Source organism: Tiliqua scincoides, chromosome 2 (genome assembly GCF_035046505.1).
Source record: "Tiliqua scincoides isolate rTilSci1 chromosome 2, rTilSci1.hap2, whole genome shotgun sequence".
Lineage (NCBI taxonomy): Eukaryota > Metazoa > Chordata > Lepidosauria > Squamata > Scincidae > Tiliqua > Tiliqua scincoides.
In genome coordinates this window covers 29,692,812-29,715,517 of record NC_089822.1, presented here as the reverse complement: position 1 = coordinate 29,715,517, position 22,706 = coordinate 29,692,812, and the positions used below count along the sequence as shown (strand labels likewise).

At 44.9% G+C, this 22,706-nt stretch overlaps 1 protein-coding gene across 4 annotated transcripts in view; it reads right to left on the bottom strand.

Annotated features, from left to right (window-relative positions):
• Positions 1–18,222, bottom strand: part of LHFPL2 (LHFPL tetraspan subfamily member 2) — a 119,012-nt gene extending 100,790 nt beyond the window's left edge. For all 4 annotated transcript variants that reach the window (XR_010793949.1, XR_010793950.1, XR_010793951.1 and 1 more), the window contains exon 1: positions 18,058–18,222. The gene's annotated coding sequence lies outside the window, so the exon portion shown is untranslated. The remainder of the gene's footprint in view (positions 1–18,057) is intronic.
• Positions 18,223–22,706: the final 4,484 nt, after the last annotated feature.

Genomic DNA, 22,706 nt, shown 5'->3' with positions numbered 1-22,706 from the left:
GCACGTAGTATTGAAGTGTGAAAAAGGTTTAGGAGGAAGACAATAATAAGGTGCTAGGCTTGGTAGGCATCATCAGTCTGCTTAACTAAAACAGAACCTCAACTTCAGCGTTGCATATGCAGTGTTGGACACCATAACTCATCGCACACTTCCATGAAGGTGAACTAACAACAACTCAGACGGAAATAACAAGAACACATGCAGCCTACCATCTTAGAACTCTACTAGCAGAGTTCTAAGGTGTGCAGAAGACTCACGTTTTTTGAATGCTTCCTCATTTTACAATCTGCAAGTACAATAAAACACCAGAACAAAAAGATTAGAACCGATTTCACTCTTTGGCCGCAATCCTAACCAACTTTCCAGCACTGAGATAAGGGCAATGCAACTCTGAGGTAAGGGAACAAACTTTGCCTTACCTTGAGGGCCTCTGTGACTGCCCCCAACTGAAGGATGCAGCACACACCCCACTGGCACAGCTATGCCAGTGCTGTAAAGTTGGTTAGGATTGCGCCCTTTGTTCCAGTTTTCTATTTGTAGAGCACTTTTCACACTTTCTCCATCAGCCCAACACCAGTTCATGGTCCCAATCAGTACTGGGGTCTCACAGTTTCTTTAAATAAAAAAAAAACAGTTTCAAATGATATGTCGTGTAGTTCAGCTCTTATTCTGCTTTTTATGTAGGCTCCAATCCTATGCATGCTTTACTGGGAGTCAGCCCCATGGAACTCAATGGGGCTTACTTTTGAGTAGACATGCATAGGATTGGGCTCCGTGCCTGTTATTCAGGTTGTATAACTAATGGGGTTTCAGATACCATGTGAATAATAACAAAAACATTTTGTTGTATGGATAGTTGTTTCCTTCAACAATTCTCATGCACCATGGTAAGAATGCTGGGTACTCTTTAATTTCACACCAAATGTCTGTCTTAGAATGCAAAGTTTTTGATTCAGCAATCAAATAATATCCAATCCTATTTAAAAATAAAATATAAATTCATAGCCTAGGTGTATTAATGTCCTCTCTGGTTCTGTATCTAATCTAAAGCAGTATTGTACTGTATTGTCTTCCTTCCTATTTCTGTTTACCTGAAATTAAAGTTTTTGCTTTGTCACTTCATGTAATTCCTGCTTCAAAATCAGCAATACTCTTCATGAAAGAGGAAACAAATAATAAGAGGGCAACCTTTTTAGGCAAGTAGTAATCCTTAAGGAAGAGAGAAAATAGAAGATGCAATCATATCAGGAAAACAATCATCATGGCTCAGAAGGTCTCTAAAGCTACATGTTCTAATTTGGCCTTTTTAGGATGGCTAAAAGAAAACATTGTAATTTTCAGCAGACAGCAACATGCAAAAGTTTTCTGTCTTAAATTGTAAAGAAACTAAATTGAAGGCTTTTGGCTCAGTACAAATATTTGTGTATATCTTGGGCCAAATTACTAGCTCTTGAGTGGGATCCCTGCAACCTTGATAGTTTAAATACATGAAAAGAAATGCCAACATTTTTAAAGTGCAATTTGCATTTTATGAACCTGAATCCAACAATGAGAAATCAACCTCTTGATCTAACTCTGGAACGAATAAAAACTCTCAGACATCCTCCTCTGAAGAATAAGTTCTAAAAGAATTCACTCTCAGGCCCTGTCTTTGAACACAGTCAATTTTGACTGCAGTATTACAACACGGAAGTAAAACTGAAACCTAGAATACCTGTGAAGTACAGTTGTGTATTTCATTTGCATTGCTATACAGCTACTAAAATAAAATAATCTAAAATGTAACTGAGAGCAGCTGTAATGGTTAGATGTGGAATTTGGAGCAGGTTCAAATCCCTGTTCTGCCATGAACTTACTAGGTGGCCTTGGGTCAATCAATGTCTCTCAGCCTAACACAACATAAGAGGACAGTTGTGAGAATAAAAGGGGGGAAGACGCATACACCACTCTGAGCTCCGTGGAGGAAGGACAGAGATTGCCATTCGTCCAGGTTATCATATTGGAATGGACATGTAATCTGCAACGTGTTCAGGAAGTATTCTTCAGCAGAAAATTTATATTGTAGGCACTAGCATCCACAACAGCCAAGAAAGTTGTACCCTATAAGAGCCCAATCCTATCCCCTGCCAGCCCAGACCATGTGGTTTATGCAGGAGAGCAATCAGACACCCAGGGAGAGTTAAGCAAAAATCTTTTTTTTATTGCCTCCCCATAGGCCACCTGCCCTCCAGTGGGTCTCCTCAGAACTATGCCAGCTATTTAGCTGGCATAAAACCAAGGACACTCAGGGGGCAGTTCAGGACAGGGAAAGGAGGATAAGATCTTGGTGTGCATAGCAGCCATGAGATCCTCCTCCCCCCCCCCACAGCCTGATCCTCACCCCAGTCTGTCCCCACCACCAGTTTACCTGCTCCAGCAGGCTATCTGTGACCCACCACTGGCAGTGTGGGTCTTCTTGGCTGCTGTGCCACTGCTAGCAGGCCACAGAATGGCAGTGTGGTCAGGACAACAATGGATAGTGCAATGTGTTAATGGATCATGAAGATTGCATAATATCCACATATTGCACCCATAGAATTGGGCTGTTCGGTTTGAAAAATTCTGTAACAATCTGTGATCAAAATATTAATAGTTAATATTCTTGTTTATCTCATAATTTCAACCAATCAACATGATTGTGGATATACAATAAATTTCTTATGTGAAAAAAAAACCTGGGTATTCAATATCCTCTGTTTTGCCTTTCACTAACATTTCCCCTAGTAACACTGTGAGTTCCATGCGTATTGCTGCTGGCTGCATGGTAAAGCAACCACTAAACAGTCCTGTTCCAAACCAGATCTATTTTCAGGCTGTAGTGAGATGCAATACTTTTTCCACACCCTTTATTTTGGGCTGAAAAAAATCTTTATGACCATGCACCACTGCAATCAGCTAACAGCTGTGCTGCATAGCCAGGTGCAACTTGTGGTGAACTCACTGTGCAACAAAACAATGGATTGGTCAATGGATCTAATCTCTGTGGTTAGATTAGTTACTTTTAAAGCACTGTCAGGTGGTTTGGTAATCCCTCCTGGAATGGAAGAGTGGGATAGAAGGGCCCAATCCTATGGGCCATTAGCGCCAGCACTGAGGTCAGTGCCGGTGCTGGGTATCATAAACATACCGTAAAGCGTGCTTATGGCACTGTGGGAGGAGGGAGCACCACCGCCAGTCAGCGCTAAGAGGAAACTGTGCAACCACCAGTGGTAAGAAAGACTTCTGGGTTCAGGTGTGGCCTTTCGGTGGGGGTACGTTCTTGGGCAGGGAAGGGCAGGGTGAGGGGAAGAACTGATCCAGGAGGGGGTGGGACCAGCAGAGGCTTCCTATCCTCCGTGTCAGGCTGAAAAGCCTGACTCAGAGGTTCTCAAGTCTGCGCTGGCAACATAACCGGCACAGACTTGAGAAGCTCCATTACATAGTCTGGGGCTTTCCTTGGAAGAAGGGGATGAAAGTTCACTTCCCCCAAGGAGACCTCTGGTGGTCTCCCCATGTCCGCGGGATACAGCAGTCGCCATTTTGGCACCTCTATTCCTCCAGGTGCTGGAAAGCTTAGAATTGGGCTGCCCATACTTAAATAATAAATAAATAAACCTAAAAGAACTACATTCCTTAAAATGTTCCTTAAAATGGTCTTGCGGACAACTGGATTATGCAAGGACTTGGTGGTGGTTGTATTCCAAGCTACTTCTCAATGCTCAAAGGTTCCCTAGTTCCTTAATTTCAGAACTGTTAGAGAACACTTTAAGATACTGTGTATGAACATGTAACACAGGATGTACAATCCATAAATTTTTCCAAGAGCCAAATATGAACAGTACATCAAAAGTCCTAGAAGTGGCTCCAGATGTCATGGATCTTATCCCAACAATAATTTCACTGTTAAGGTTTCGAAAAATGCTTTTAGAGCCAGGCTGGCAGATTGCCTATACAACCGCAAGGACTTCTTGGTGGCTGCATCCCGGGCTTCATGTTTGTCTTGCTTTGTGCTAGTAACTGTAATTGGAGAGACAAAATCCAGGCAGCAATATACTGTATCTATGTCCTAACTTGGCAATTTGACCTTCCAGGACCAATTTTTTTCACTCTGGCTTTAGCATATTCTCCCAACAGCATCTGTGGATCTGATCCAGATCCTTACCAGTGCAGCAGTGTTATATTTCTACAGGATTGGTAAAGGGCTGGTAAGGGTTGTCATGAAGATTCCAAGCAGACTCTTATGCAACCAGTTTCCATAGAGAATTATTTTCCAGCATCTAACTGGAGATACATGGAGAACTTGTGCATCTACTATGAACAGGTAAGGATCAGCAACCTGCTTTCACAATTGCTGTTTTTGGGCCAACAATAACATTAACCTTGAGTGGCTGTGCTTCTTATGTACATCAGAATATTATGGCTTTGTCTACAGACCAATAAACAAAGAAACAATACACTTTCAAGGTGCCTTTTTTTGGCTTCCATTTCCTTGCCTTCCTGATTCCCTTGGTTTTTAGTGCCTACCTTGGCAGTCCCTTAATCTTCACCCATCCTTCCCAACTGGATTTTTCTCATTATAAAGAAACAACTGCCTCAAACCTTTTCAACTTGATTGCTTAACCTTATACTTGTGCAAGCTGCTGTCTTCATGGCTTGAATTTCAGCACTGAAACAATAAGCCTGCTTCTCAGCCTTGACAATAAACTCCCCCCCCCCATTACCACTACAGGGGGTGAAAGAGGAACAGGATGTCGATACAGAATGTTCCCAAAATGCTTCTGAACATAAGACTCAACAAATGGAAAAAAATCAAAACAGAAAAAGAGACATGGAGAACAAAACACTGCACAAAGGGCTCCTAGATAAATATTTAACTCAAAAAGTGCAAACAATTGTCTAACTTTGCTATTTCCACTACCTTTGATTTCTGCTTCACTGCACTCAGGATTAATTTTCAGGTCCAGCAAAGACCATCACCTGTTGCAAAATGGATCATCCAAGGGAAATGGTCACCCATATTCTCTTCAAACAGCTAGTCTCATGGCCTGATCCAAGCCTGGCCAGTGCTGTCTTCCACACGCTGCCCAGAAGATGGCCATCACAAAAGTGTCATTAAGGAACTTCAGGGTGCCCAGAAGGAGGGGGACACGGACAGGCGCTGGACCTCCACACAGGTCAGAGGAGCCCAGAAAACACTGACGATAAGTATGCTGCCACATGGTGCAGGGCATTCAAGGGCAAGGGGAGGCAAAGAGGGGGCAAAACTGGGCTGGAGAGAGGGAAGGAGTGCGGTTCAGGTTTGGGAGGGGCAGGGACAGTGGTAGAGGCTGCCACTGGATCCCATCCCCCATCCCAGGCCTGAAAGCCAAGGTTCAAGTGCCCTCATCCCACTCTCACAAACACACTCGTCCAATGAATATCTTTGAGTGGAGCGGGGGTGCCCAAACCCTGGCCCTGGGGCCACTTGTGGCCCTCAAGGGCTCCCAATTTGACCCTCAGGAGTCTCCAATGAGCCTCTGGCCATCCGGAGACTTGCTGGAGCCTGCACTAGCCTGATGCAACTGCTCTCAGCATGACAGCCAACTGTTCAACCTCTCACATGAGCTGTGGGATGAGGCTCCTTCCACTGCTTGCTGTTTCATATCTGTGATGCTGCTGCAGCAGCAAAAGAAAGGCTGGCTTTGCTTTGTGCAAGGCCTTTTATATCATTCATATCAGTTCTATCTCTAAAATATTCGTTTATGTAAATTTATTCAAATTTGAAATGTAAATTAATGCTTTTTTTTCCTGGCCCGCGACACAGTGTCAGAGAGATTATGTGGCCCTCCTGACAAAAAGTTTAGACACCCCTGGAGTAGAGCAATGCAACTCCCTTGGAAGGGAGCAGCCATGTAAAACATGCACACAAATCTCTCCATGTCCTGTGTTCAAGTCCCTGTGGAGACATTTACCAGGAGGCAGGTGCCCTTTTGCCAAGGGAGGGACTAGAATAAGTTATAAGGGGAGCCTCAAAAGCACTTAGCCAAAGCAGGGTACTGTTAGCTCAATGCGCAAAATGCACTGTGTTTGAGCCCAGGCGAGGGATTTGGCCAACCAGCAATGCACTCACCTTTTGCACGACTTGTCAGAAATACCCATAGCAGGAACAAAGGGAAGCAGGGCTAGAACCCATCAGCTATTCCACAAGCCTGCTTACTAACCACACAGGCACAGCAAGAAAAAGGCAAAGACCACCCCCTCAGGCACTTAACACCTTGCATCACCACAAACATGAACACCTGATGGGAAGAAGGTACCATATTTTTCGCTCCATAAGATGCACCTGACCATAAGACGCACCTATTTTTTAGAGGAGGAAAACAGGAAAAAAAATATTCTGAACCAAATAGTGTAATAAAATATTTAATAAACTATAACAGAATAACATTTGAACCATGTAAAGTGAACAGCAGTCAACAGTGGCATTAAGAACCATTATCACTGTCATTAACAAATGGAGAGACTTAAAGGTTTGAGTAGTTTTCTGGAAACTCCAAGAACTCATCATCGCTAGAGTCAGAATTTATGAAGCTCATTTGCTCACAATCACTGACATCATTTTCTTCGCTGTCTTCATATAAGATACCATCTTCACTTCCATCTAAGACATTGCTAATGCCACATTTTTTGAATGACATTTTTTGAATGTGAGCATAAACTGGCATGAAGATCCCCCCCTTCTTAGGGTGAATGGGATCATAAACTGGCATGAAGATCCCTTCCTTTATTAGGGTGAATGGGATCATAAACTGGCATGAAGATCCCCCCTTCATTAAGGTCCCCAACGTGCACTCTTTTTTGCAGTATTCACTCCATAAGACGCACACACTTTCCCCCCCACTTTTTTGGGGGGAAAAGTGCATCTTATGGAGTGAAAAATACAGTATTCCCAGTCTGATGATAAAGTGACAACAAATGAGATCCAGTTAAAGTTTTTATTGAACTGTATCAGCAACAGAACAGCATCTGAAACAGAAAAACATAGATGGAGTTGTCAACCACGTCCTCCTAGCAGGGCTCTTGTGCCACTGGAAATTATTCAACGGACAGACAAATAACAGGTGCCAGGGATGTCTGGATGCATCCGTTGGTTCACTGTCTGCTATGGAGTTTGCAAAGTCATGGAACCTGACAAATGAGCAAGTCAACAACTTCATTGAGAAGCAGTCAGGCTCACACTAGACTAGATACTGCAGGCAGGCAGGCTTTAGGCTGCCCTTGAGGACTGCATGGTGTCTTTGGCTATAGGACAGCTACCTGTTCAGAAGCAAGGAGGAATACAGAGGGAGCAACAAGGAATTGACAACAGCCATCAGTCACACCTGTTCTCTGGATTCAGATGAATACTTGATATTTGTGAGGGAAACTGGTGCCACAAAAATGTACATAGAAAAGAGACACCTGAGGGGGGACATGATTGAGACATACAAAATTATGCATGGGAAGGATAAAGTGGATAGAGAGATGCTCTTTACACTCTCACATAACACCAGAACCAGGGGACATCCACTAAAATTGAGTGTTGGAAGGGTTAGGACAGGCAAAAGAAAATATTTCTTTACTCAGCGTGTGAAAGTACTGTGGAAGTCCTTGCCGCAGGATGTGGCAACGGCATTCGGCCTGGATGCCTTTAAAAGGGGATTGGACAAGTTTCTGGAGGAAATATCCCTTACAGGTTACAAGCCATGATGTGTATGTGCAACTTCCTGATTTTAGAAATGGGCTATGTCAGAATGCCAGATGCAAGGGAGGGCACCAGGATGAGGTCTCTTGTTATCTGGTGTGCTCCCTGGGGCATTTGGTGGGCCGCTGTGAGATACAGGAAGTTGGACTAGATGGGCCTATGGCCTGATCCAGTGAGGCTGTTCTTATGACAAGAGCAAAGTGGCCTGGAACATTACCTTTCCTTCAGGGGAGGGGGGAATGCTACAGTGGAACACTGTGGAGAATCACTATTCAGCCCTCTGTGGCAATGGTGCAGACCTGAAAAACAAAACAGATCCTGATGCATGTTCAGCCAGCGTACCAATGGTTGAAGTTCCTGGCATTCACCACAAGGAAGTAGACAATCACTGTTCTTACCTGCTGCAGAAAGAAAGGATAGTCATGCAACACAGTTGATAACAAAAACACCTGTGGTAATCCTGAAGGGTCAGAACAAGGAATAGAGACATGAGAGGTAGATGCAGCCTCAATACACTATGGCAAGGGATCTTCCCATCTCTCCTCACTTACCTGTGAAGAGTGCATTGTCCTTGCTTCCCATTGGAGTGGTGAGAGATTCCAGTTGGATGTTTGTGTGTGGAGTCCTTTGGGGGAAGAGTATCTCCACTAAGAATTCTGAGAAGGTGTTAACTAAATATCTTGCTATACATATTGTGAGGAACAAGAGGTTGTTTGTGTAAAGTGCTCCCTTTGTGCACCAAGTACCCTTTTACCATGGTTCCTATCACCAAAGATTCTCTCTGAGAGGCCACTGAAATACAGCTCCATTTTTTACAGTGCTGCGCAAGTTTCCACAGAGTATCCATCAGTGGGCTGACCTCTGCCAGCAGGGCCATCACTGAATTGGCATACACAGAGGTATGCCGGCATGTCTCAAGGATAAACTGCACTGTAAAATTCCACTGTCCAGATGAAAACCAGACTTTCAAGGTGCAGGTTAAATGGTTTCAGCTACTGCAGGTTATATATTTCTATTCCTGTAGCTAAAGAATAAGACCTTCCTCTGTCTTGGATTCCATGATAATTAATCTACCCCATCTATTTAAGGAAACTGCTGCACTGTTGTATAAATTGCTATTATCCTTTGTATTTAAGGAGCCTAACAGTCTTAGAAAAGTGTGGGAGAAAGATCTAAATGTGATTATTCCACCAACCAATGGGTAGGAAAATGTGGGTAGAAAACCATTTTAATCTACCTCTGCACAAATAAAAAATCCTCAAACTAGTCCATGAGTGTTATCTTCGTCCATATAAGTTACATTTGCAAGGACTGTCCCCCAGCTTGCTGGACAGGATGTCCAGACAGGGGGACATACTACAATAAAATATTGCAAACTTTTGGGAGAAGGGTTTAATGGCGATTTCAAATACAAAAGCAGATGTATATCCAGACACTTTACTTTCCCATTTAATACTATTTGATGAAAAACATTATTATTATTATTATTATTATTATTATTATTATTATTATTATTATTAACAGTATTTATATACCGCTTTTCAACTAAAAGTTCACATTTCCCAGCACTTCACAAAGATTTGATTATATTTCTACTGATGGTGGCCAAACTGGAAATTGTCATTCACTGGAAGGAAGCTGATCAACTGATCACTCCATGAACTCTTGGCATGCGAGTGAGGGCCCAATCCTATTGAAGGATTATGCTGGCAAAATGTGTGTTCCACCAGCGTAACCTCCTTTACGGCCATTGTAAATGTGACCAGGCCAATGCAAATAGGTTAGCCGCCACCACAAACAGCAAGCACCCAGCTCTGTTCTCTGACAGAGGTCCACCGGAGGAGATGACCCAGTGCAAGGGATTGGAGAGAGGTGGGGAGGGGGCTGAAAGTGATGGTGTGAGCAGAACAGGGAGGGGGTTGAATGGCACAGGGACAGGGACAGGGAAGAGTGTGTCAGGCCTGAGAGGGAGTGGGATCACTGGTGGCAGCGCACACTTAATCCTGCGCCCCTTCCCAGGCCTGATCCACCCTGCACAGAGCAACTTGCACTATCAATTGAGCTGCTGCTGGGGCTTACCCCAGGGCAAGGGTCAACAATCCTCCATGGGATACAGTGGAAGCTGCACTGAAGCCATTGCATCACCATGTGGGGATTTAGATAGGATTGGGCTGAGTCAACAGACCAAGAATATGGTATGTGATCTCGATGGAGAAATTTACCCTGAACCCAATCTTTCCCAGACTAAAGCCACACCAAAAGCATTCTTCAATATCTGATCTCCTCTTTTATTTTACATGTCAAGAAGAATGAGAGTATTCCATTAATTATATCACTAACCATTCTGTGACTGGATCCCATTTTAAGCTTCCATGATGTCTAAGTATTTAATAGGTAGAGAGTGAAAAGAACTGTGCTGCATACATAACACTACTATGACAACATTCTATACTTATGATTTTATAATTTTGCAGTTCTACAGTTTTATAGAACAATTTTGCTTTTGAAAACTTAAATAAAAACATTTAGTAAAAAGAAAGTAATAAAAACTTGGTACAAGAACAAAATAGCACTCATTTTAAGAGCCCTGCAAAGGATAACAGAAGATCAGAGAGGAGTCTAGAATATCTCATGTTTATCTTCAGCTCAGGTCAACTGGAGTAAGAACTGAGTCATAAAAGCATGTGTTTTAGCATTCATTTCCTTGTACAAATGAAGGGTTATTTTTCTCCTGGCTTTTTTCTTTGTATTTTTCTTTGTCTTTCAAAGGCCTCTTGCTTTTTCCTGGCTTGTTTCTAGATAGGCATGACATACTATGAATCAACTGCTGGTTTAACTCTACATACCCTAAAAACAAAATTCACATACAGATATCAGACAAAAGGTGTCATGGTAGTTGAATAACAAGTCATCCACAGCTGCCTAAAAAAGACTCCATGAAATCAGTTGTGATGGTTTATGAGTAATAACTGGATAAACAAACAACACAGAAATCATACACAGCTCAGTAAAGCAAAATATGTCAACAGAGAGATTATGATTATGTTATAGTTCTACAAAATAATAAGACTAACTGTGATAAGGTTTTCACCATACCTTTTCATGTAACCTACTAGCTCATATAGAAAATTCACACAGGGATTTAGTACACTAATGGCCCAATCCTATCCAGAGCCAGCCCAGAGCATGTAGTGTTGCCAATGGAACATGTGCTAAATGCCAGGGACCAAGCAGCCAGGAGAAGTAAGTAAAATGTTTTCCCCAATGGATCTCCTCAGACCCATGCCAGCTCTGTAGCTGGCATAAGTCAAAAGAGCCTTGTGGGAGCAGGTCCAGGTTGGGAAAGAGCAATAAAATTCAGTATGAATGACTGCCACTGAGATAGACCCCGAACCCCACCCTGATCTGTCCCCACCTCCATCTTACCTGCTCTGGCAGAGGTTCTGCAGTTTGCCCCCGCCATCTCTGGGTTTACTGGCTCAACATCATAGCTAGCAGGCCACAGAACATTGGAGAGACCAGGGCACCAGCACTCCAACTTTACACTGACAGCTCTGGTCACATACAGAGGGCCTTCTGAGGGCCAAAACTTGGCACTTGTGGTTTTCAGCCAAAAAACCTCAAGTGCCTATTTTCAGCCTTCCAAAAGCCCCAGAAGGCCAGAAACTGGAACTTCTAGTTTTCGGAGCACAGCTCTGGTCACTTTCAGAGATACAGTGTGCCCTGACTTGTGGATTTTATTATCTGCAGGTTTTGGCATCCGTGCAGGGGGGAGGAATGGAACCCCCACAGATGCCGAGGCACAACTGTACAATCACCCTCTGAGAACTAGTTATGGGGAAGGGGGGTGCTAGAGATCCCAAACATTTCCAGCATCCTCACAAAACTAAAACTTCTAGACTACTTTGGAGAAAGCCACAACGGTTGAGATGAACTGAAAGAGAAATTAACTTGTAGTGGAGGACCCAACTCTCAGGCAAATACAATCCAGAATTCGAACAATCACTGAGACAGATCACATGATGAAGTGTAGACTGTGCAAGTCATCTGCAGTATTTTTCAGTACAAACTACATGAACGCTGACCACACCACATGAACGCTGACCACACCACAGTGTTCTTTTCAGGAACATTAATTCATTCTGTAAAAATCTCCTTGCAATATGCCCAGAGAACACAGAGGAATTTAAAGCCAGTAATTGGAAAGAATCCCCACTGAATTCAGAGGAGCAGCAGCTTTCCAATTTTCCCTCCCCAAACACTCTCCTACTTTTTTATACACAGAGAATAAAAGTAAGTACACACTTAATATTCAAAATGTGTATGCTTATTTCTACATGATAAGAATTTGTAACATCATTGCTGTTATCACTGCGACATTCCCTTGCTCAAATATTTACCTACTCAACACAGACACAACACCACTAACTCTTTGAAGCGTTATTTTGATCATGTACAGTCCTGACTACTTTCCAAACCATGGTCTCAAGCATTCCCCCCTTCATGGTTTCTTTTCTCATTACTGCATCAGAATCATTTATACGTATACAGCACACAGAGCACAGAAGAGCTTCCATACATTAAAAGTTTTTTAAAAGAAACCAAAACCTTGCAACCCCAGGAGAAGAAGCATGCATATACAGCAGATACATGATGAAGAGTAACACAGGAACAATGAGAAACAAATCAGAACAGTGATAGCACGAGAAACTCTGTCAAAGATGTACAAACTTGGGCATACTGTAAAGACAATGCTTACTAGTATGCCTCACCCTCCAAAACATTTCAATAACATTGAGGATGCTCAATAAGAATTGTACACAAACATCTGAACATCCTTAACTTACTGGGTGAAAACCGCACTGGTATCAATTCAACTTCCTTTTAGGACCCAACGACAGAGGCGCTGGCTTACTACATTAACAGCCCAAACCTACCCAGGACTGGGCAAGAGGCGACTGAGCTCCCTATCCATCATTTGACCTCCTTGGAGCAGGTAAGGCAGCAGCAGGGACAGGGAAGGGTGAAACTCAGTGAGGAAGGAGGAGCAATGAGGGGTGAGGAGGCTGCAGGAGGGGATGGATCTGCCAGCAATGGTGCATGCCGGATCCTATCCCCTCTTTTCCAAATCTCCCCATCCTCTTACTCTCCTCAGACTAGAGACAGCAAGAGCTGGGGCAGGTCTGAGAAGACCCATTGCAGAGCAGGAGGATTACAGAGAGGTAAGGGGATTTAAATCTTTCCCTTCCGAAGCCTCCTGATCTACCACCACCACCACCCCACTGGATACAGCTTGTTCGTTTTCATTGCAGCCGCACAATCCGGGAGGAAGGATAGGATTGGGCCATAACATGTCGTGGAGGTATTTATCAATCAATAGAAACATTGCAAACAAGTTTTTTTTCCTTCCAGCTTCAGGCCTTTCATACATTCTGTATGTATACCAAACTAGAATACAGCTATTCCAGAGAAGAGTTTAAATCATAAATAGTCCACGTTCTCTTAATTAATAGTTCTAAGTGCATTTTGGCAAATCATATCTTAAGAGAAAGTAAATAATGAAGAAGGTATGGGATCAGACAGAATGTAGGAGCTTGCATGCACCTGTCATAGTGATTACTTCCAGACAGCCCAAAGATTTCTAGTACCTTCATAATACTGCTCACATTATCCAGTCAATATCCTAAAGATATTTTCTATTTCATGGCTGCATTCTCTTCACAGATATAAATATAGACCTTTATCTTACATCAGTAAACTCACCAGAAAGGTAAGATATTCAATAAAAAAGAATACCAAAAGAATACATTAACTTTATAATTTGCACTGTTCTTCTCACTCCACTCAATTTTAGTTGCAACACAGGGACACCCTTTCGCAAAAGGAGCTTGCGACCTTTTAAAGACTTCCTTCCACCATCCCTTCCCCCTCCTTCTAATACAGCTTTGAAGCTTTCCCACATGTCAAAAGCAGGTTGCCACATGGCCCCTTTACACATGTGGACCTAGTCATAGAGTTCTCTGGACTGCTGCCACTGTTATATTCTTGGATTACAAGAAAGTATAAAGGAGCACTGAAAAACATGTCAATTTTTAAAGTAATGAGTAAATTACTTCAGATTATTTCAGTGGAAGACTAAGAAAATCCAACATAAATCCATCAACTTACTATGAGCCTTTGTTTCATTCATCTCTCATGTCAAAAACTTGTCAGAATCACACCTGTTCCTTGCTTTTCCTGAGCCATTTTACTGTGTAAAGTGAAAAGGCGCAATAATAAAATATGAATGCAGTATTCAAGGGATAGACATTTCCCTGTGTTCTCACTTTAAAAAGCTACACTTTACATAGCCTTGTGTGTTATTAATAATGCCTGAAATGCTATACAGTACATAAAACTTCAAATATCCCTCATCTGCGCTTTGACAACTTCTTCCTGTTTTTCTAGATTTATCTGCAAAAACTATCTCAATTTTACTAGTGATCATTGTGCTACCTACCAAACCAAAAGTGCACCCACATGGGAAGCTCTTCTGCTCTCAGAGTGCACTTTAGAGCCAAAGGAGAATTATGTGACAAATCCTCTAACAATATAGACATATCGTATGTAGGGAAGACAACAATGACCAGGTTTATGTATAAGCTTCAACTGCCCAAAAGTACAGAAAAAGCAGAGTGGTACAACTAGAAAGACCCAAGTTGAAATCCCTGCCCAGACATGAAGCTTCCTTGGGAACCTGGTTCTCTCTCTCAGCCTCATCTATTTCATAGGGTTGTGGTGAGAATAAAGGGGGGGGAAGAGTCATTGGCCTCCTTGGAGAAAGGGCAGTATATAAACGTGGAGAACGAATGACTGAAGGCACAATCCTAACCCCATTATGTCAGTGTTTTCCAGCACTGGCATAACAGTGCCAATGGGACATGTGCTGCATCCTGCAGTTGAGTGTCACTCACGGAGGCCTCCTCAAAGTAAGGGAGTGTTTTTGTTCCCTTACCTCAGAGCTGCATTGCCCTTATGTCAGTGAAACTTTTCTCCCTGCATGACAAGGTGCACTTGCCAAAATTCCCTCTTGTGCACCGTTGCTAAAAGATACAGGAGTGCCTTAAAAGGCTTAAGGTACAAAATACAGAAAGGCGCACAAAAGCTTATAAAAGAAGGGGCTTTCCCTCTAGGGCGCACATTTCAGACCCAGAAGGCAGGTCATGGTGAAACAGGTTAGCTCCCTTCTCCTCTTGGCCGAATCAGGGTATACAGAAAAGTTGGTTGGAAAATGTCTGGGAAGAACTCATGACTCCCTAGGAACTGCACACACTTTCTGAGGTAGATCTAAAGAGCTCTTCAAGAACTATGACATTACATCAGTGTTGGCACTGGTAAGAGAACACATTCATGCCATTGTTTTTTTTGACACTACTCCAATTTCCTCCCTTTGGGATTGCATTTTTTGCTGTGTCAAAAAGCTTTTCCTAAATTTTCCGTAAATAACATCTACAGTTGTGAATGTCTACTTTATACTACCCATTTCCTTTTTTCTTCCTAACACCACTGGTACCTTAAAAAAAAAAAGCCTAGAAAGCAAAGACAGCAACAATGACAAAAATATGAAGCTGAATATGAAGTACAACTTCAATTCCATTCAATATCAAACACCTGTAGTCTATGGGTGCTCTGTCAACTGCCCAACTGACAGTTGATCTGACACAGGAAAGCCTGAATGACGGACCAAAATCATCAGGTGAATAACCTAAACCAGGGGTGCTCAATAGGTGGATCGCGATCTACCGGTAGATCGCGAGGCAAAATGAGTAGATCGCAGAGCCCTGTCTCTCCAAACTGTTAATATGTCAGTTTCGTCTAGTGACTAGACGAAACTGACATATTTAGCTGACACTAAACTGACACTGAAACTGACACTTTAGCTGCTCTTCAGGCATGCAGCAACAAAACTGATGAAACAGACTAGACTCCAGCAGGGGCTCCATACATTAAAGGGGGTGTCTGTCAGATGCTTCCTTCCCCCCTGGTAGATCTCCGGGCCTTGCTGGGTTTCAAAGTAGCTCTTGAGCCAAAAAAGTGTGAGCACCCCTGACCTAAACAGTGTTTCTCAAACTGTGGGTCAGGATTCACTAGGTGGGATGTGAGCCAATTTCAGGTGGGTCCCCATTCATTTCAATATTTCATGTTTAATATATTGATGCTGCCACTGTATGTGACTGCATTTGGGGAAATGTTACAGATCTGTACTTTGAACAGGCTACTGTGTATATGCTTTTAACAATGATAGTCAATGGGGCTTACTCCTGACTAAGTTTGGATAGGATTCAGCCTTGGATTGTCAAAAATTTTTCTTCGTGATGATGCCACTTCTTGCCGTGACATCACTTCCAGATTAATGACATCACTTCCTGTGGGTCCCAACTGTTTGTCATTCTACAAAGTGGGTCCCGGTGCTAAACAATTTGAGAACCACGGAAACAGGTATCCAGTGCCACAGGCATCTCAGTACCTAATGTTTGGAATCTTACATACCTCCTTGCAAATCCCACTAAATTCAGCAGGACTTACTTTAGAGTAATCTTGCACAAGATCAGGCTGCAAAAATCACACATGACTGAAAGGTAAAAGTCTTTTCTTATTTTGCTATTTCTTAATTTGCCTCATCTGCTTCACTGCTTTCCTAAAATCTGGTTTATATGCCAGCATTTTTCCCCCTGAAAGGTTTATTCTATTGCTAGCAAAAAGAGTCCTTCACTTTTCCAAAACTAATAAAGACTGGCCCACAATATAGAAAGGGAAAAAAAGTGAGGGCAAGGGTGGAAGTATATTCAAATGTGAACTATGCAGTTGCATCAGGCTGGATGCCTTCATGGCAAGCTAAGTTAGTGGAACAACATCTGATCTGCGGTTTTTCCCCTTCGTGTCATCAGAGCACTCCTCACAAAAATGCAACAGGAACAAGAAAAGCAGTTTGGAAAAGTTTCTCGTGGCTGATGTGAAGACAAAGCGCCCTGTCAACTGGTTTTCCCCTGAAATGCATGATAATTGATGCGTGCAAGCAACAGGACAAGAATGCAAGTGAGACCCAGGAGGAGGGAGAGGAGAGGTTATCAGTTCTGCAGAAACCACTCACTCCCATGCACAAAAACAAACACACAGCTCCTTCCCAGCGCCCCAAGGTCCTGAGCCACAAACAATGCACTCGCTCCTGCGTTCATTTTCCACGTTGGGAAAGGCACAGCAGGCAGCAGAGCAATAAAACGAGTGGCAGATTTATCAGCCTGCCTCGTCCTTGCACAGGCAGATGGGAGGTGAAGGGCTGCAGCAGCAACCCTGGAGAGCCCCTGCAGCCAGCCAGCCAGCGGGACCCAGGTTTCCACAATACTGCAGCTCCACTACACAGGCACAGATGGACCATCCTGCAAAGTTTTGTGCTCTTGCTTCCTTCTCCCTGGGCTGGAAGCAGGAACAACTAAACACTGGGGGGGGGGCGGACTAGGCTTTTTCGGTCCTTCCCCCCCTTGTAAGAGCCAGAAACTCCTTTGATCTCCCTCTGCCAAACCTGTTTGGGATCTCAGCATGTTATTTTTTTCCCCTGCAGTTGCTTCCAGGAGGCTCCAAGCACCGCAATGAGCTCAAGATCTGTTGCACAGCCCCACGGACTATTCTCCCAGTCACACAAACGCCGGGAAAATGCGGCAACTCGGGACGAATCAGCCACATCTGTTGAGCAAAGGCTGCGATCCTAAGCAATAGGGGCTCCTTGGAAGTAAATCCCACTAGAACCGGGGGGGGGCGCGGAGGCTTACAGCCCAATCCTATCCATGCCTACTCAGAAGTAAGTCCCGTTATGGTCAATGGGTCTTACTCCCAGGTAAGAGTGGGGAGGATTGCACCCTTACTTAGGCTACAAGCCTAGCCGCAGTTACCTGGGAGTAAGCCCCACTGACTGTAATGAGACTTACTCGGGAGTAGAGCTGCACAGGACTGGGTTCCTAGACAGTGCTGGCATATTAACAACCCGCATCCACAGAGGGCACTTCTACACATTCTCGTTTCCACGCACTTACAAAAGCTTTGCAACCAACCCCCCCTCCAAGGCGAAACAGTGGGGGGGCCCACCTCGCTCCTATTGCATCCAAAGTTGATGGGCACATGGAGGGAACTATCAGCTCCACCGTGCTCCGTGAGACTTACTCCCAGGAAAGTGTGGAGAGGGCTGCAGCCTATGGCCGGTGAGAACCGCTGCTGCTGCCACGGCCCCCTCCGCCTCCCTGGCACCAGCCTCTCCGTGCAATGAATGGCTTTCCCGGACTCACCCCCGTCCAGGCGCGCTGCTGTGCAGGTCCGTCTCCCCGGCGAGCAAATCCCCAGCGCCAGGGAGGAAGCGGCCCCGCTTGGAGGCTCCTGCGGCCACCGCAGCCCCACGGCCTCCCCGTGGCCGGGCCAGAAGGAGGAAGGGCCGGCGAGGCGCAGAAAGAAGGACCTTTCCCTGCCTCTGGCTTCCCGCGGGAGGGAAGGAGGACGGGCGGCGTGGAGAGCTGCTCCCTCCCTTGCAGTGCCGTGCCGTGCCCTGCCCTGCCCCGGACCAGCCCAGCCCACTGACGTCCCCTCCTTCCCTCCCAAACTCGCCAGATGGAGGGAGACGGCTGGGAAGCCACGGGGGCGCCCCATGAGCAGCAGCCCAGCCAGGCAGAGGGGGGGGGGTGGTACCCAAGCCAGCCTGAGTGTGATGGCGATGGAGGGCACGGGAAACGCACCATGCCAAGACAAAGGGTGCCAGCCTGCCAGGGGTGTGCCTAGGCTGGATGGGGAGGGGGCGTGAAAGATCTGTGCGAAGTACCCCAGGGCAAAAAAGGAGGGATGGGGAGGGGGGATCCTCGCTTCCTTGCTGGGGAAAGGGCTTCCCCGGATGAAGCTAACGGTGCCAGGGCATAGGGCACCTTGGCAGTGGCGTAGCTAGAGGGGGTGCAAAGCATTAAGTTTTGCAGGGAGTCTCCCCGCAGCCTGCAAGGGGCATACGCCTCCGTTTTGCTCCCACCGCCTGGAAGGGCTCCAAGGGGGGGACTCCCTGCAAACCCGAGTGCTCTGCACCCTCTCTAGCCACGCCGAGCCACTGGGATTTTTCTGTGTTGGACCATCATGGCAAGCATGATATATGTGTACAAAGATTCCTACTGCAGGAGCAGGCAGAGGTGTCTGGAAAGTACCCTGCAGCAAGAAAGGAGGGCAGGGATAGAAAGGGGGGGCACACACTTGGAGACTTGCTGACGTAGGAGGAGGGTTTCCCCTGAGCGGGTGGAAGTTGGAGAAAAGGCTGGGAAGCCCCAGGGGTCTGGAGAGCAGAAGCACTTGGACCAGGCGCCCCTTTCCCAGGGAAAAGGAGTCTGTTGGTTTGCTGGCCACCAGTGGAAGAGCGTATCGGGGATGGAGGTGCGCTGAAGCTGCTTTCCCAGACTAAACCGGGGCGTTCATGAGACTAAAGGGGGACAGGAGGAGGCGGTGGCATAGCTAGAGGGGTGCAGAGCGCTACGTTTTGCAGGGAGCCTCCCCGCGGCGTGCAAGGGGCCCCTCCCCTTCTGGGCCATTCTGGATGGGGGGAGCAAAACGAAGGAGTGGGGTGGGAGGAGCAAAACTTAGTGCTGTGCACCCCTCTCCAGCTACGCCACTGGGAGCAGACACGAGTCCCTGGAAGGCTCTTGTGCAGGGACAGAAGGCGGGCGTGACGAGGGCTGCTTCCTCCTCCTCCTCCCGGGGCTGCGCTGCTTGTGTCCTCCCGCGTGGAAGGGAAGGAATTCACCCGCGGAAGGAGCAGAGCCTCGTGTAGAGGAGGAGCCGCCTGGCTCCCGTCTTGGAGGGGGAGGCTGCCCCGCAGGCAGAGCGTGCCCAGGGGCGGAGGATGGGGTCAGCCGCTGTGTGCTGGGAGGAGGAGGGAGGCCCCGCGGCCGGGGAGGAAGGAGTGTGAGCGCGGCAGCGGCAGCGGCAGCGGCAGCAGACACAATAAAGGGTTCATGCGCGGAGCACGGCGGCGGGGGTGGCCGGAGGGAGGAGCCCCTTCCCCTGCTGAGTGGGCTCCGGGACTCCCAGATGCTGCTCATTAGGAGCACGTGGGGAGGGCGGCTGGACGGGCTGCGGGGAAGGAAGCCCGCTGTAGCTGGCTGGGGGGACCGGGGCTGGGCAAAAGGAAGGGATGCTGCAGTAGCTGAAGACTTCCCGCCAGCCCCAGCTACTACTCGGCTCTGGGTGCGAGAGAGCTGCGCACACACCTCTCTTAATAGTAGGAAGTGCCTCCCTGACCAAGGCACTGTTAGGCAGCAAGCAGGGATGTCCAGATGAGCACCAGGCACCCCAAAACGTAGGACAGCCAAGAAAAATGTAGGGCGCGACAAAATAAAACCTAAAAACACGCATGTAAATGGATTTCATGTGATTAAGCACTACTGAAGTGGTTCTGAAACTTTGAGCACCAGGACCCACTTTTTAGAATGAGAATCTGTCAGGACCCACCGGAAGTGACATCCTCAAGCAGGAACATTTTTCACAATCCTAGGCTGCAATCCTACCCATGCTTACCCAGGAGTAAGTCCCATTGTTAAAAGAATATACATAATAGCTCGTTAAAAGTACAGGTCTGTAACATTTCCCCAAATGCAGTTGCATTCCATGGTAGCATCAAGTTTACTAGATTAAACATAAAATATTGAAATGAATGGGGATCCACCTGAAGTTGGCTTACAGCCCACCTAATGGGTCCCGACCTGCAGTTTGAGAAACACTGCACTACTATATATTACTTATTAAATTTATAACTATATTACGTGTAATTTATTACATATAATTTGTTAATCAGAAAAAGGCTATGTGCTGCCTACAGGGGCCTGCTCACAATGAAAAGGAGGACATTTAAGTTCTTTTCCAGGACACAAGAGGACCTGTCCTGGAAAAAGAGGGTGTCTGGTTACCCTGTGCCAAAGTGAGAGTTTCTTGAATTGGAATGCAAAGCAGAATAACAGTCATGATTCCAGGTAGGCTAACCTGTCTCACAAAGAAGAAAAAGAAAATGGAAAAGAGAAACACAGGCAGGAAAGAGTTTGTCACTCTGTCCCTGACACTAAAGATGCACAGTGAGATCTTAAACCTGTTTGCACAAAATCCCACTGAGATCTGTGGAGTTTATTCCCAAGAAAGAGAGCACAAACTTGTATTTGCTCCTTGGAAGAGCCATTAAAGGCAGGCACTCCTGTTTCCTCTCATGCTGCTTCTTTGGCTGCAAATTCAAATGCACTGAAGTTGGACAAGGACGGATTAACGGCTGCTTTTACAATATTTGCACAAGCTATTACAATAGTTCATTGTAAATGACATGATAACTATTTCTGCAACATACATTAAAAGTGTGCCACTAAAAAGGTCTGGCATAAAAAAATAATCAAATTAGGCACCAGGCAAGTAGGCAGGGGGAAAGTCACCAGGATGGCCCTGTTCACCCTCACCATACACCTTGCCTCAGGTGGCAGTACTACATGGAGAAGGGCTCTAGAGACCTGTGAGCAGATGATTGCTTTTAGTTTCCCAGTTGCTCTTATCTCAGAGGGCATTGTGTATTGGCATTAACAGCACTATTAATTTAAATAAGTCATTGGGAAAAGATGGGAGAAGGAGTTGGAGAAATGTATTAAATCCATCCATAAGTGCTGAAATGAGGTAATTTGTATTCTAACTACGTTAATTTTATACAATGCATCACAATAATTGCACTATTACTGTACATAATAATCACTGCACTTTTAATTAGAATTGAACCAATAAGAGTGAAAGAAACCCTTGCAACTTAGCGTAAACCATCAGATTTATATCATGTTGAATGTTGCACATTGACCAGTTTCATTTTTTGTATTGGAGCCATACCTGTTGCAATGGGATATACTATAGCATTTGCCAAATGCTTCCCAATATTGTTACATTTAAATGCACCACTTGCCTACAGGGAATTAGAAAGCTGTAAAACAGAAAATAAATATCCTGTCTCCTCTCTGGGTCAGTTCTGACATAATGTTTTTCCTTCAAAAATACCCATAGAGGAATGCAATACCCATAGAGGAAAATGTGAAAAAACAGTACATCTGATTGAAAAATATATATATATTTTGCAAGAAAGATCAGGGAACAGAAAATTTTATTTCTATCCACTTTAGTAATATGTGAAATAACATTTAAGGAACCTTTAAATATCCCATACTATTAATTGTCCACAATTTATATGGTGACCTCATGCCATGATCTGAATAAAGTATTCACCTTTAGATACAATCTACTTTTGTTTGTTTGTTTGTTTATAAAAATAGTATCCCATACAGGTTGTGCCTCGTTATCCACTGTGGTTCCATTCCAAAGCAGTGAAAAATAGCTTTAAAGACCCACTGCTGGATCTCTTGCTCTGCCATTATTGGCCCAGAATGCATTGGTATAGACGCTATACCACATTTAATCGCTAGATGGGGTGAATAATGGAATCTAATGGAATTAAATTATAATTATTTAACAGGTGAAGGTAGGAAATTGGGTTTTGGTGCTTTTTACAAGGTGTTTAAAGATAGACTCAGGTATCAGTGGTGAATCAAATCAGTGGATGCCAAATCAGTGGATACCAAGGTCCCACCTGTACTCTCCTAACTAAAAAAGAGGCAGGGTGGCTTACAACATCAATAAAACATAGAAACATCAATAAAACATAGAAAAACAACTAATGCAATATAAAAACACAAGGTAGTAAAACAGTAAAAAACAACTATAAGAAAAAGACTAAGGAGCGGCAAAAATAATTAGGGAGCAAAAGCAATATGAAACAAAACATTCTAAGCCCCTATTAGAAGGCTAATAGAGAGGGTTCCATTCTTAATTCAACAGGGAGGGGGTTCCACAGGGAGGGGTGCTGCTACAGAAAGGCCCCTCCTCTTGTTGCCACCAG